Here is a 15,423-nt window from a genome sequence, read left to right as displayed (position 1 = left end):
CATACTTTTTTTCTTACGAATACATAAAAAAATTGCTGTCTACATTATTTTTTTTTTATAAAATAAGTAACTGAAAAACTTTGTCTTTAAACATTGTTTAGAAAGTAATTATATAATAAAATTAATATAATAAAATAATTTCTAGATAATATTTTCAAATTTTTGACAAAAATAATGGGAAACCACTCTCGGTGCTTTGCGAGTTATTATATTGCATCTTCTATTTGTCCGATATATTCGAATTATGAACCACATGTACTACTAATTTAGAAGTACGAAAACAATTATTAATAGTTATATATATATATATATACTATAAGATAGATATAGAAACATTTGAGAAAATTTTAAGAAAAACTTCCAAGCCATCTAGTGGTCAATAGATGATGTCGAGATATATACATATATAAAATCCAATTATTCGCAAATATACCTACAGTGTCAAAGTTTCTCTTCCGCTTCGCGAAAACGCGTTTCACCGGTGTGGCGCTAAAAATCGCAATTAAAACATGCATCTTTTGCATCCTCTGCGCGCGCGCGATTTCATCGATCTCGAAAATGCGTTTCCATTCGAGAAAGAGAGAGAAAGAGAGAGAGAGAGAGAGAGAGAGAGAGAGAGAGAGAGAGAGAGAGAAGAGATAGAAATATAGAGATAGATAGATAGATAGATAGATAGATAGATAGATAGATAGATAGAGAGAGAGAGAGAGAGAGAGGGGGGGGGCAGAGAGAAAATGAAGTGAAAAAGGAGCGGATGAAAGGTAAACCGACGAGTCAGTAGCTTGCGTTTCCGCAGTTGCCGCAGCTGCAACTCGCTCGAAAGGAAGAGTAAAATGGTAATTAAGATTAGATCGCGGGATGAGATGAAGGGGGGGGGGGGAGGGGGAAAGGGCGCGCTGTATCGCGGCCTATCGGTACCACGCCGACGATGTTGCGCGCCCGCGCCACCGTTGAGGAGAGCAGAGTCCGAGGAGCTTCGAGCGAGAGAAGAGGAGCACCGGAGCGAAGCGAACGGCCGAGCGAGCAGGAGCGAGCAAGATCGAGTGAAAGTAACGCGCTGCTGGTCGGCCGGCTGGCCGGCCACGCGCCCTGCCTGCGCATAAGACGTACGTAGACGCACACGCGTATACACGCCCGTCGCGCTCTGCACCGCGGTCGCGATGGACGTAATGCCGCGCGGTGCGTCATTAGAAGTGTAACGCAGACACGAGTCCGATGCCCGGGCTCTGAGAAGCAAGGAAGCGGGCACGTTAGACCGCCACGCCGCGCCACGCCGGCGATGCAACGACGATCGTCAGAGTTCAGTTCGCTCGTGCTCGCCTCCTAATTCGACAAAGCCGAGCGGAATGAGAGATGCTTGCTGGATTATTAAAGATCTTTGAAGAAAATTTGACGCGGATTGACATTATTTTACGCAATGAATTACTTTTCTATACAAAATAGTTTCAAGTTTCTTTTGATAAAAAAATGTGAAATGACCTATCTATCGAAGATGTTAAGCAATTTTTCTTTGCTATTTTTCTCTTGGCATTTCAAAATGTGAATAATTTTCCTTTGCAATTTGCATTACCTTGATATATATGACTTTTTTTTAGAAATATCAAAATATTGCCCTACTTTTGAAACATAACTTCTACGATCCTATAATGTGTAAAAATAGAACATCGATTGCGGAGGTATTAATGATTGTATATATATATATATATATATAGTACAACAAGGATCTAAAAGTACTCTTAAGAAAATTTTAAAAAACTCTGACTAGCCATCTAATGGTCAATAGTTATAAATACATCGGTGCATTTAAACCAAATAGAAGAAGCAGATAAACCTGTTTGCCAAATAATTATACGTAATTAATTCTTATATAATTAATTATATGTAAAAATATATGAAATATTTGTATTGTCCTAAACATCCGAGAAAATGCAAAAAAATGTTAAAAAAATGTAATACGTATAACATTATCAATATTTCTTAACGGCTCCACATCTCTTCTAAATAATGATATCACGCTACAGTCGTGATGACGTTGCAAAATAAATCCGCGATAAGAGATATTCATTGAACATCCTGCTGAGCGGGATCTGCTCCTTAGAATTGTGGAGTTTGTACTTCTGGAGCATGATGCATACATCTTTCTTGAAAAAGAAGCCTGCACTTAATACGAGCGTCCGTAACCGCAAAGGCAATTTCCACTATGATCGGCATGTCGTAGTGGAAACGTTCCGTTATAACGTGGTTCGTCACTCCGCGATCGGATATGATAGGAACTTTCGATTGGTAACACTCTTGCCCTCGTCGATTTGTAACGCTACACCGGAACGAATGGACTGCGATCTAGTTTCTACTGATCCGAATCGGGCAATCCGTGCAACGAACGCGTTCGTCGACTTTTCGTGATACACAAGCAACGCTTTGATACACCCGGACAATAGCGCGAAAGAAGTGTTTCTGCCGCTGCACAATGGCGTAATCAAGCCAATTGCTCAGTTGGCAGTCAACTTCTTCTTCGACTTCTTCTTATTCCGAGAATTCTTTATGCGAGAAGAACGCCTATTTAAAATTCCATACAAACGTATTTCTAAACTTACCGATACGCACCGAGAAGCTCAATTAATTTAATTTCAATTTATTTATTATTTCAACTTATTTATTTATTATACGCAATTTTAAAAATTATACATCGTTCACTGGACATTTATTTCAAATTTGTAGTTAATTATACTTAAAATCGTGAAATTTAGCAAAACCTGTTACACGTGTCACATATAATTTTTAATTAAATAAAGCAGAGGTTATACAGAGAATTGAAATATATATTAATTTTAACTCTTTATTGATGTAAATTTAAATATCGCTAAGTATAAGCATTGTGTTGTATTTTAGATTTATCGTATCATCAAGTTTGATGCTTACCTTGATCTCGTAATGAGATCATATAATACAAATTGGTGTCGCACCCATAAAGATCTAATAGCTCTCGGATTCAGCCAATACGTCATTAAATGTCGGGGATGATTTCCACTCACTCATATTAATTACCACTTTGTGAAGTAATGGTTCCGACGCCTCAAATCGATTCTGCCCATTAGATGACTAATTTGACTTAATAGTCCTGATTATAGAGATACATGAACCATTAGGACAAGCGGCGCAACGTGTAATTAATAGATATTACTCTCACAATATATCTGTAGACGCCATAACACGGTACGTATTCGTCAAATAAGCATTTGTATATACGTTATATATTTTTAAATTATATAATTATCATAAATAAAATTTTTTTAATTTAGATAAACTGATTTTTAATAATATTTTTTAATTACACATTAAAACTATATTTTAGTTAGTTTTTTAATAAGAATGCATAAATTAATGTTATAATATTATTATGTTGTTTTGTATTTTAAGTTTTATTTGTTCATTTTAGATTTCATCCTTTCTTGGAATTTTAAAAATGGAGTGCTTATTATTTATAACAGGTTAGTTAGTTGTACATAAAATATCACGTGTCTGACAGATTTCACAAACAATCAATTAAGAGCTAATCATGGTATCATAATGTCCGGTGTGCAACAGTAAATTCATGGACTTAAAATTACTCTAAATAACAGTCTACTTGCGTAAGTTATGGGATGTAAATACCAAGAGAAGCTGTGCCACAGGATGTAATTGCAATTACATCGGATAATCTCACGAGTTTTTACTTTAATATAAACATAATATTCTTATGTACATAATGCATCGACTTTTTATATAATAATGTAGAATTGTTCATAGCAACAATTATAGATTATTCTAATAAACATGTCAGTTTGTTTTTATTATATTATAATATATTTTAATATGTGTTATGTATTTTTAAGAAAATATGAAATTTGATAAATTTAACTTAATTAATATTTTTATATGCAAAAGAATATTTATTTTATTTTAAACGTAATGCTATTAAAAAATAAATGTAATCTATGTAAATTTATATTTTAAATTGTTATAGTACATCATTAATCATTAAATATTATCAAAGAAAAGACATATAATTTGAATTAAATTAAATGGTAAGAAACTGCATTAAAATTTATATTAAAAGACATTAAAATTTATGTATATTACCCAGTAAGAAAGGTGATGTTCATACGACATGTTGATGATTGATAGCGAAGTGATAGGAATCTATCAACCAATTATCGACACATTGACATCGAATCGATATCGAATTCGACCAATCTTCTCTAATTGGATGGATTTTTAAAGTCATTAATTTTTCTTCTATTTTGAAGATTATTTTGATTATTAAATAACATTTAATTTTAAAAATTCAAAATTAATAAAAAAAAAAACCTTAATAGTATTTGGCGAGAAGTGTTACGTTAATCCATTACAAAACTATCGAATGAATCCGCTTTGGATTTGTTTTCGATTGCTCAAAGTAAAGGCGATAACTACCGGAAGCATTCGTGCTAGTTTTGAGCAATTTGTAAAGTAATTTCACAAACGCCTGCGCCTCGCCGTTATTCCGTCTTTGTCGATCCTTCGTTTCCTCGCCGTTAACCCTTGCCGTAATCCTTTGTGCGAGAACACAGCATTCATTCCACCAGCGTTCATTCTTAGAATCCTTCGGAAATTCCGGAGCGCACCGAGAACACCGCCGCAAGACGGCGCGAGATGTAATCGTGGTGTAATTGGAGGTGTGGTGTGTAAATTTCATAATGCCAGACGGGAAACATTCTCCAAAGGTCCGCATACACATCGCGGACACACGTATACTTTTATCGGACATCCGTTATAAAAACAGGACTAATCTTTAACACACGTACAATTATTCGAGCGAACAAGCGCCGCTGGATCGATTTGCAGTTAATTTGCACAATAACATAGCGACGGACGCGGTCATGCAACGATGATAAATTTAATAACAACGGTGGCTCGGTGGATGTTACGGCAATATTTTAAATCCGCGAAAGTGAAAGCGAAATATTAATTCGAATCATCCGTTTCGTGAGACAGTTAGAATCTAACATTACATTACATTTGATGTTATAATCTTATAAAGAAGTCTTCTCTTTTGGGAAAGTAAGGAATACTCTCTGGACCGCAACAGCCTCAAGAGCGCTGCACGAGCTGCGATAACACGTGACCGATGAATCAAACATAAAATTTTCTCTTTTAAAAGCGGTATATTTAGCCTTCGTAGATCGTAGAGTTCTGAAACAGAATAAATTCAATTTTCCGATTATTATAACTTAATTTGTGCGCTAGTTTAAATTAACGAGACTCATTGGATTCAATTTGATTCTCCCCGCTGGCTCGATGTAAATTGCCTTCGTAATTATATGTAAAAATATTCGATGTCATTGCGTGACGAATTATTTAGTAAAGAGCACGATATGTTTCGCCGCATCGACCGTTTAATTAATTTACGAGGAGTAATTTACGAAATCAGGTTTCGTGCCAAAAAAAGTCAAGTATCGTGATCGGTTATGAAGCGTCTTTACGGTCCCTTCACGAACAACGAGAATCATGATGAAGCAGCGTAATATAATATTTTGTACATGATGCGGCGAGCCGTGGCGAAATATACGGATAATGATTAGTACGCTAATGTCTGTCTGGAGTTAAAACCAATTAGGTCGCGAGGAATCTAGACGAGCGCCATTTTTGTTTTCGCCGGCGAGAGTCAAGATTTTGATTGCAACATCCAAAGATACGCGACTGCTCAATGCCGCAACAAAAGTAACGAGCGTATTACCTTTAGCGAATTTACGTTGAGAAAGTTTATCCAATCTTCTCATGCGACGTATTAAATTGAATGCTTTGTTAAAGCTTTGACGCGGGAGTAATAAATTACATTTGAACCAACTGAAAAGATATTATTAGATAATAGCGCATTAGCGTGGCCTTTTTTTTTTTACAAGTACACGTCACAAACTACTCCCGTAGTCGAGAAATTAGATTTGAGATAGATGAGGAAGGCACCGCGAGACACGACAGGCGTGGGAATTCGCTGATTTATTTATTGATTTATCCATCGGAGTCGACATCGTGCACATGGTGCTCTGTCAGATGCGACGGAAGCCGTAAGTCGATCTTCACCGAGATCCTATCGTCTTCTCTCCCACGCGACGCCGTTTTGTAGGTAGGAGAGAGAGAGAGAGAGAGAGAGAGAGAGAGAGAGAGAGAGAGAGAGAGATATTTCCTTCCTCTCTCGCTTCCTTTCCACGTCGGGAGACATTACGACCTGTGTCCGAAAGACCTGATACCAAACCGATGCAGGCAATCCGGCCTTCTGCCTACGCAGTATGACACCTAGGCCGAGCAACGGTGGGCTGACCATTTTTTCCCTTAACTACTCGAGATTATCGCCCGGCCGCAATAGTGTCGACGGACAATTCCTGATTTCGCGATTCTTGACTCACTGCTCCGCCCTCGGCGTACGGAATGTTCCGTGTTAACGTAGGTCGTCGAGAAAAATATGGAAACGGAATATGGTTGATTTACATATATATATATATATATATATATATATATATATATATATATATGTTATATATTTCGTCATCTTTCTAATTGGAATATCTAACATATGAGTTACACTGTTCTAAAATGTCAATCTAAAAATCCACATTTTAATCAAATTTGATTTCATTTTTAATCATACAGATATTTAATAATGAAAACTTAAAACAAAACTGGTATTTAATCTTTATTAACGGATTATTAACCTGAAAAGTTTATAAAAAATTATTTAATCTTTTTTTAAAAAAAAAATTGGCTAATAACTGAAAAATGCAGGTTTTTTTTTTATTTTGTATAGATTATAATAAAAATGTACAATCTTGAAAAATCGGTCACAATGTCTTTCAGATGCTATGTTATCTTGTTCTATGAGTTACAGTATAATGTACGAGCAATGACCTTATCTCGCGATGAGATATAATATTACGATGCCTCGGCATCTTCCGCATTCCGACAAGCAGTCCTTTTGTTTTGCCCACGTTCAAACTCGACGATGACACGAGCGAGCCGACGATTTAATTAAATCGTTTCTCACCTACGACCTCCACCTTTGGAAACATCACATAGCGCTATCATTAAGTCCGACGTACACTAACGGACGATGAATCACGCAAGCGTGTACAATGTGTCAGTCTACATGTGTGAAAGTCAAGAGTAATTACAGATCATCTTTCTAATAGATCGGTTTAAGGTCGCTGTTAGGATCGATAGTCATGAGAAATCAGTTGTAATTAAAATATGAATTAAATGCATATCTGCAAAAAAGTGGCATAGGTCTTTTGGTCTCGAAAATAAAAGATTCGAACAATGTAATATCAAACATTTTTTCATATGTACTATTGACAAAAAATAATCCCCCTCCCCTCTCTCTCTCTCTCTTTCTCTCTCTCTCTCTCTCTCTCTCTCTCTCTCTCTCTCTTTCTCCATATCATTCAATCATTTAAAATTAAGTTATTAAGATGAGAGCGACAATAAATTTCCTGTCTCATTTGAAACGCACTTTGTTGCTTCTTCTTCTTCTTCTTCTTCGTAATAATCGTTGATCACTGTATTATATTTTTTAAAAGAAAATCATTGTTAACGCTCTTACACATCATTCCTAACTGCAACACCATGAGTTTATCCCACTTGCTAAAGCAACACTTATTCCGACGCGTCGTAACTTACTTCGCTCGTGTTGTTATAACCTTGTAATAATATTATTCTTACGTTTCTCAAGTCTTAGGTATTTTCCTAGGTTCATCAGAGTGTTATAATCTGATCTAACGCCATCTGATACGCGTTCGCGAACGAAACGATCCGTCTACGCGTTAACGAAAAATTCCAGGCCGGACGTATTTTTCTCGGATGACTCGCACGACCGGGAGGTTCCGCGCGAGTCTCGAGCAGAGAGCACCTTTCGAAACCATCCTATGGGGCGACATTCTTTTCCATCGCTTCTGGGATAAAGAGACCGGCCGCTTCTCTAGCTGGAAACTCTCGGCCGTCGCGTTGGAATTTGCATTTAAACGCCTACCTTACGTAAGAGCGGCGAGGCAAACGCGTTCAGGAAACGCCAATGCGAGAGAGCTGATCTGCCGCTGTTAGAAGTCGTTCTAAAAGACGCGAACGTGCAGGCCGCTACCGATCTGCGCCGTCGTAAATTACCATCCCTCCCCGAAATCAACGTGGATAGCACGCGACGGAAATCGCGATGGGAAATGCAGCGCGCGCAGAAGAACGGGATATTGTGAAAGTGAAACATAAAGATGCCAATTGTTTCCGTGAAAATTAGTATTCCGTCGTCCATCGGCCGGATTCGCGGTAAAAGAAAGTTCGAATTAGGGAGTAAAGTCGATTTAGTAGGTTACTTGTCTAAAACTTGCTAAAAAATAAATGTCAATTGTTAATTTCTTGCGATCGATCAATTTTAATTATATACACTTAATTGCGACGAATGCCAATCCTTCGTCTCGTCGTTATAAAATTAAGTGGCAAAAGAGCAAAGGAGAGCAAGACAACTTCTCATAAGAGATTCGCTTGTGCGATGCGGTGAGCATCACGAAACAAACTTCCTTCGCACGACGGCATCGACGGTCCCGACAACACAAACTCCAGATAATACGCAGGGACACGCAGATAGAATCTAATCCGTCACGACGCGATGCACAAACGCGCTGACGCCGACGATATGAATTACAGGCGACTCCGACTTTCTCGCGCGCGCTCGCTTCGCCCCGGAGCGGAGCGGCGCGGGGCGCGGGGCGGAGAGCCGGCTTAAAACAAAGTTGAACTTTCGGTAAAGCGTGATTTCCCGTTCTGGCGTGCGCAAGAATGCGGATTAGCATACAGACGGACCACCCATGATACGACCCTGCCCGAGCCGCGGCCCGTTCTTCAGGCACATAATAAGTGGCCGCTCATGTTGGATCCTCCGCCACGTACAAGAACCCGCCCGTGTAACCATCCGTACGTCTCGATTTATGTCGTTATCGATCCTTTATTGGCGTTGGTATATATTACTCGCCTCGCGGTTCTTACATCGATCGAGGTCCCTTCCCTTTTCCCTTCCTCTCTGTCCCGTCCGCCGTCGCCGTGCTCCTCGCAACGTCGCGTCCACGACCCTCCTTCCTCTATCCAAGCGAGACGCTTTCGCTTTGGTAATCGTTGACACAACAACAATCCTGGCTGTGCGCTATCAACGGCACGTCTCGGCATCGCTCGCATCGGTGCAAATTCACCGGGAAAGCTTTCTTTCGGTCGCGGCCGTGTAGTACATAATCCGGTAATCTGGCGGCGATAACGAGTCACGGGATGTGTCGATTTGCTCTTCGTACGCAAGGATGGACGGTTGATGAACAACCGATTCTTTAGACGATGATACAGATGGATACGTCGCCGATACATCGAGTCATCTCGCTTCGTTATTATTCGATAATTTATTTCGATTTATTATCATATATTTTTAAAAAATGCTGCGTACATACATTTACTTTTTACATAAAATATGTAAAATATGTAAAAAAATATGTAAACAAAATTGGATTTTTTTCCTTCGGAAAAAATTTAAAAGCATTATTATGCGCATTGTGATGCAAAAAACACTCTTATTTTCTTGCCTAATTGAGATGACTAATTTAAAAATAATTGCGTTTTAAAATATTCACATAATATTTGAATATTTTTCCCGCTTTATATTAATATTAATTTTTATTTAATCTTTAATAATTTAACCGTTTATTCTAAAACTTAAAAAATTTATATGCAAAAATAGCTTGTAGTTTATCTTTTTTATTACGCAATGTATATATTTTAGATTCTATAATAGCCTACAAATAGATGCGTGAAAATTATTCCTCACGACAAGAAGAATCGGTATAAAAACGTATCCTTTGCTTCCTAGTCTGTCAATCATCGATCAATGAGAACCACCATTGTCAACATTTTCTCTTCTCGCGATTGAATAAAAATGCATCGAGCATTCTTAATTCGCTCGTGTTGTACACCGCCTGGTATTTACGGTTTATTCAACCAAGTAAAACGGGATCGTGTAACACCGACGTGATCGACGCATTTGAAAAAAAAAAAGACATCCACCATGACGTAGATTTCGCTACCTCGTTGTGTCGCAATATCACGATAAATCACGATACTCTGCGAAGTGAACCTTCGCTTCTCGTACTGCAAGTAAAATTTCCAGACTTCCTCGCACTACGCCGCCGCCATCAAGTATTTTGTCGGCGGCGTAGAACAACTTTGAATTTCCTTTCGTTACACTGCCCACGATTTATCACGTCTATTACTCTCGAGATTATTCATAATAACTCACTTAATTACATGTCTTGTAAATCGTATTTGATATTTAATATCGATATGAAGAAATTTCTTTACTCCGACACCTCGAAATATGAGCGCGCCCGAATATAAAAACCGCAATTCTTCGCGCTTCGCGGCATTTTTTTTCGCGATGATCTTCCGATCTTCTCCGATTCGTCTCTGTAGATCGCTATCGTTTGCCCGGCAGCGGCTTCGATCTTCTCCACGCCGGATCTGCGCGCTGGCGAAACTATTGGCGAATTTGTCCGGCAACATTCGTTAGAGGTACGTCGGTCATAAGTTCCTCGCTCTGAACCGCGATGCGGCAACCTTAAGAAACAATTGACCGGCGAATCTACCGGTTGGTAGCCGATCGGCACGGTCATTAGTTTTCCCGGCGCGACGGCGTGATTTACATTATCGTTAGCGCCGCATCGAGGGGCCGTGACATCTCGAGATGATTTTGACAGCGCCGGCAGAAAGGAGTAATTGGGGTGTTCGCGAAAACGAAGCTCAATTATCATTCGCAATGGAATCCGATTTGGCCTGCCGATCTTAATGACCGGGAACAATACCGACCGATTGCCGCAAAATGTTCGTAATCGCGCAATAAAGACGCAATCGGAAGGCGATTGCGTCTTTATTGTCTCATGTTTACATTAAACGACGTCATTCAGCACAAAATAATATGATAATTAAAAAATCAATTATTTTATATATGTGTTAAATTTAATAATTGATTATGAATTACGTAAAAATACTGCTATATGCGACTATGAAGAATTTAATGATACTTAATATGAGTCGTAAAGAGAAGAAATATTATTCGTCGTTACTTTCTTTATGTAAAGAGTCCAATTGTAATTATAATTATATGTCAAAATATAATTACATCTCTTGTACCTGAGATCTCAAAAGATAAAATTAATATGTTGAGATACACAAATTCTTATATAAATTTTATTGCTTTTTTTAAGTATTATTTCAATCACAACGGTCAATTTTCATCTGATATATGAAAAACATTGATTTCTCGTTTAAAATATTATTACATCGTCTTCGCAGTGAAAATGTATGTCTACGCTTTATGATATAAACGTTTTCATCCTCGATCGAGTGTCCTTAAGCTCGATTTCTAAAATCGCAAAAAGGTACGCCGAGCTCATTGTTCACAAGATGGTGCAACTGCTTGCACGTGACAGGAAGAAAAACAGTGTAATAGTAACAGTGATATTTTGTGCTAATAGATACACACACACACACACACACACACACACACATTTCATATAGACTTATTTGTGAAATTTTTAAAATGAGTGATGATTTTTAAAATGATATATACAATATATGTATAAATTTTGAATATAAATATAAATATAAATTGAATAAATTTGACTAGACTTTCTTCGAAAAAAAAAACATTCCTTAAATTAAAATTGTCAATTGATAAACGGACGAGTCATCCATTCCAACATCCATCGACATATAATTTGCTTTTCTTCATTCTTAAATCATAATATCTACCGTAGAATGATTGTTGCTCACTTGTAATAGATAATGCTGTAACACTTATCAATATGATTTCTCAAAAAATATTGTACGCAATAAATATGAGTCATTAATAATGTCCTTGCCGTGAGTGAAAACACGACGTTGACGATCGCTGCCATCGTAATCCGGCTGTCCGCCTTCGGTGCTACCAAAGATCATTCGACGTTTCCGATCGCGCCCGGAGGAGGAACACCTCCTACGTCGTTTCTCCTTGCCGTTGTCGAGCACGTTCAAGGATCGTGAAACCGATCGCTCGTAAAGACGAAATTACCCGCAGTCGTCGGCTTTGCTGCGTGTTAAAGCGCAATGGCGCGCTCTACGCATTCAGATTTCTCAAATTTTTCAAAATAAAAAAACAAAATAAGAAAATGTGTATTTTTCCTTATGAATTCCTTTCGACCTAGAAGTTTAATGAGAAAAGTCTTGTCTCGCGTCAAATAGACCATTATTTATTAGACTATTATTTTTTTAAATCAATATTATTACTGTTGCGAAAATTAAATTCGAAATTATTTATTCCATGTGGCTCATTTGTAGCACGTAATCGAAGCTGTTAAATGTGTACGCCGAACATTCTGTCATGTTACTTTGTGCTTTCGATTCTACTTGTGACGAAATCGCGAATTAGTTGTACAGAAAACAGGCAGCTACGCCACTGATTGAAATACGCCTTAGCGAAGCAACGTAAAGCGCTGCCGACCTCGTTGCATCAATGAATTGTTTCTCAGTATATAGTGGGATATATAACAAAAGATTGCGACTATTAAACGTAATATATAGCTTGTATAAAGTGAGAACATAATGGACATGATCATTATTATGCTGATTCGGATGTCGCTGCGTTAATCTACCGATTATTCTGGTTGAAAGTCCCCAGTCGTTTAATATAATTGTCAATTTACATCGTTTATATTACGACTAATGGTGTATGCCGTTATTGCTCAACCTGTTTGACGATCGTCAAGCCCGACTCAATGTTATCTGATCGTCGAATAACCATGTTGAAATTTAGTAGCATCTTTCCAAATTACCGTTTGTCGCATCATTGATGCAGAACGAAACGATTATGTTAACGATCGTCTTTACCAACGCCATTGCTTACCGTAGAGGGCGATAAAAAGCGGGAAGAAAGTTGAGAAAATGACCGGGGGTTTGTAACTTCTTCCGGTATTGCGCTTCCAATAAATTGTGCCGTACTGAATTTTGCGTGTCTCGAAAAATTGTGCACTTAAATGCATTGTAATTGTGCACAATTGCGGATAGAAGGCATTCTCGCGATATTTCGCTCTGCACGATTACTGGATTCTTCTAATTATCATTAACGACGCGATAACGGACGTTATTACTTTTTATTATTCGCGTCATTACGCCGGCCGTTACCGGCGATATTAAAAAACCTAGCAGGTTTCGTATATTATCGAGAGCGATTCGCACGGCGCGCCGAAGCGACATTGCGCAAGGCTCACGCGTCGGATTTACGCAACGGAATATCTCTATTATAGCATCGCGCCCCGCGCAGAAAAATAACGTAACGTATCATAAGCGCCCCATAAATCACCCATAAACGCATAATATCGTATTATTTGCGGAACGAGAGTCGTGCCGCCGTCGTGCGCGAAACGTTAACGAGATGGAGGAGATGGAATGGAGGAAGCGCGCTTTTCAGGTCAGGAACGTACCTTCGTTAAAAACGTCCCTCCCTCCGTCCCTCGCGCGGCGGAATCCATGTCCACGGCCCTCATCCTTCGCGAGCCTCCCATCCCTCACTTACCTCCGATTCAGAGCGGCATCGGCAACTGGTTTTTTTGCGGCACGGCCCGGCCGAGCGAGCCAGATGCAACCCGCGTGTGTCCTCGCAGATGTCGGTTAGCAGTTTCCTGGGAGAGCCGGCGCGTATGCGCGTATGCGTCCTTGAAGCCGTTACACTCCCTTGCATTGCGGTTCTTATAAATCGGACCTCGAGAGTTAACTCACCTCACCTCACCGGCGCGCCGCCGTCGACATGCCTCTACACCGACGTCGTCACTCACCACGTCCAGGCCGCGAATGCCCCGTTGTACTCTTCGGGGTATCTCGGGGACGAGATGAAGGGAGATGAAGGGTAAAGGAAGTAAACGACGTCTAATGGAGTGATTGTCCCGAAAGCTAAATATTATATCTTTCGTTATTATAATTAGATTACTTTTCTTTTTAATTTTTTTTCTCTTCAAATAAAAGTTTGGATGCTGTTCGCTATTTTAAACTGTCTTAATTTATAAATAAATTATGCAGTTTATTGATAAAGAATCATTTTAATTTGATACTTATTATATAAATATGTATATATACTTATTATATAAATATGTATATATACCATTGAATTACATTTTTGTTAATACAAAGCACAAGTATCTGACAATGACGGGTAGTCCTAACGCTGATTTGAAGTCTATATAAAATCAATCTATAAAATCAAGCTTATTAAAAATATAAATTATTAATATTACGTTTTTATATTATTCGAGGAACTTTAATTATGAATGCTTCAAAGTATTATGTTAATTAATTTTGTTGTTAATTAATTTTAAAAAATGACATATTTTCAGAGATGTCTGTCAAATTTACTGTTATTTACTGTTGAGATATTCTTAATTTTTTAAATAATATTCTGTGTGTCGAACACGTTATCACTTTGTTCATACAAACGTACTTATTTAGATCCGAAAGAATATATGAAACGACTTAAATTAAAAGTAAATATAAAAAAATTTGTTCTTCAAATCATATAGTGAATCCTTCGTAGTTCGCATATTCAGAAAACTTTGATACACACGTCGATATGTTTTCAATGAAATGTGGTTTTTTTTAACGATTACACCCAGCCGCGTGTAATTTCTTCAGTGAAAGCAATAGAAAGCGGAAGAACGAAGTCGCGATGGGCAGTGGTATCAGAGAGAATAAGAAAATGTGCCATCCGAGATTTTTAATTAAGCGGACAAGCTCGACACAATGCGCGGCGAAAGAAGAACATCCTGTACAAAGATGATTAGTATCGGATGATTAGACCAACCAGATAAACGGATAATTGGACAATAACCCAGAAACCATGATCACGAGTTCGACATGCGGCACCACATATGGGAGTATCACGATTGTAACGAAGATCGGGTTCTCGAGATAACTATATAATGAGCAATAAGAAAAAAAAAAATTAGCAACCTCTACCAACTTCTATTATATTACATTCACACACAAAGATACTTCACGTATAGACGTCACAAATAGATTAATGACAAATCAAGACCTATCGTACGGAAATTCAATTATGATATCTATACGACGATCGAAGGTATATGCTATGATATATTGCTGCTTGTGATTCGTCCTGTCACTTAATATATTTATATTCTTGTAATTTTTATTAATCAAGTAACATCTTTAATTCTGTCCCAAATAGAAAACAAATCAGAAGCTAGTCAGAAACTAGCCAAGAATTCTAGTTATTAGCCAATATCTGGGTCAGTTTGATCGAAAAACTAACTAAAAACTGGTCAAAAACTAACTAGCGTTTACTGA

At 38.0% G+C, this 15,423-nt stretch overlaps 1 long non-coding RNA gene across 1 annotated transcript; it reads right to left on the bottom strand.

Moving 5' to 3' along the window:
* Nucleotides 1–2,724: 2,724 nt before the first annotated feature.
* On the bottom strand, nt 2,725–13,981 carry LOC148934727 (uncharacterized). Its single transcript, XR_016141023.1, has 3 exons — nt 13,843–13,981; nt 13,640–13,778; nt 2,725–5,211 (listed from the first exon to the last, which is right to left on the bottom strand). It is a non-coding gene; the product is annotated as an uncharacterized LOC148934727 (long non-coding RNA).
* Nucleotides 13,982–15,423: the final 1,442 nt, after the last annotated feature.

Source organism: Pogonomyrmex barbatus, unplaced genomic scaffold, assembly GCF_055798465.1.
Source record: "Pogonomyrmex barbatus isolate J1 unplaced genomic scaffold, ASM5579846v1 scaffold8, whole genome shotgun sequence".
NCBI classification, from domain to species: Eukaryota; Metazoa; Arthropoda; class Insecta; order Hymenoptera; family Formicidae; genus Pogonomyrmex; species Pogonomyrmex barbatus.
The sequence above is the reverse complement of the archived record's forward strand: the minus strand, read 5'-3'. Positions and strand labels throughout refer to the sequence as shown.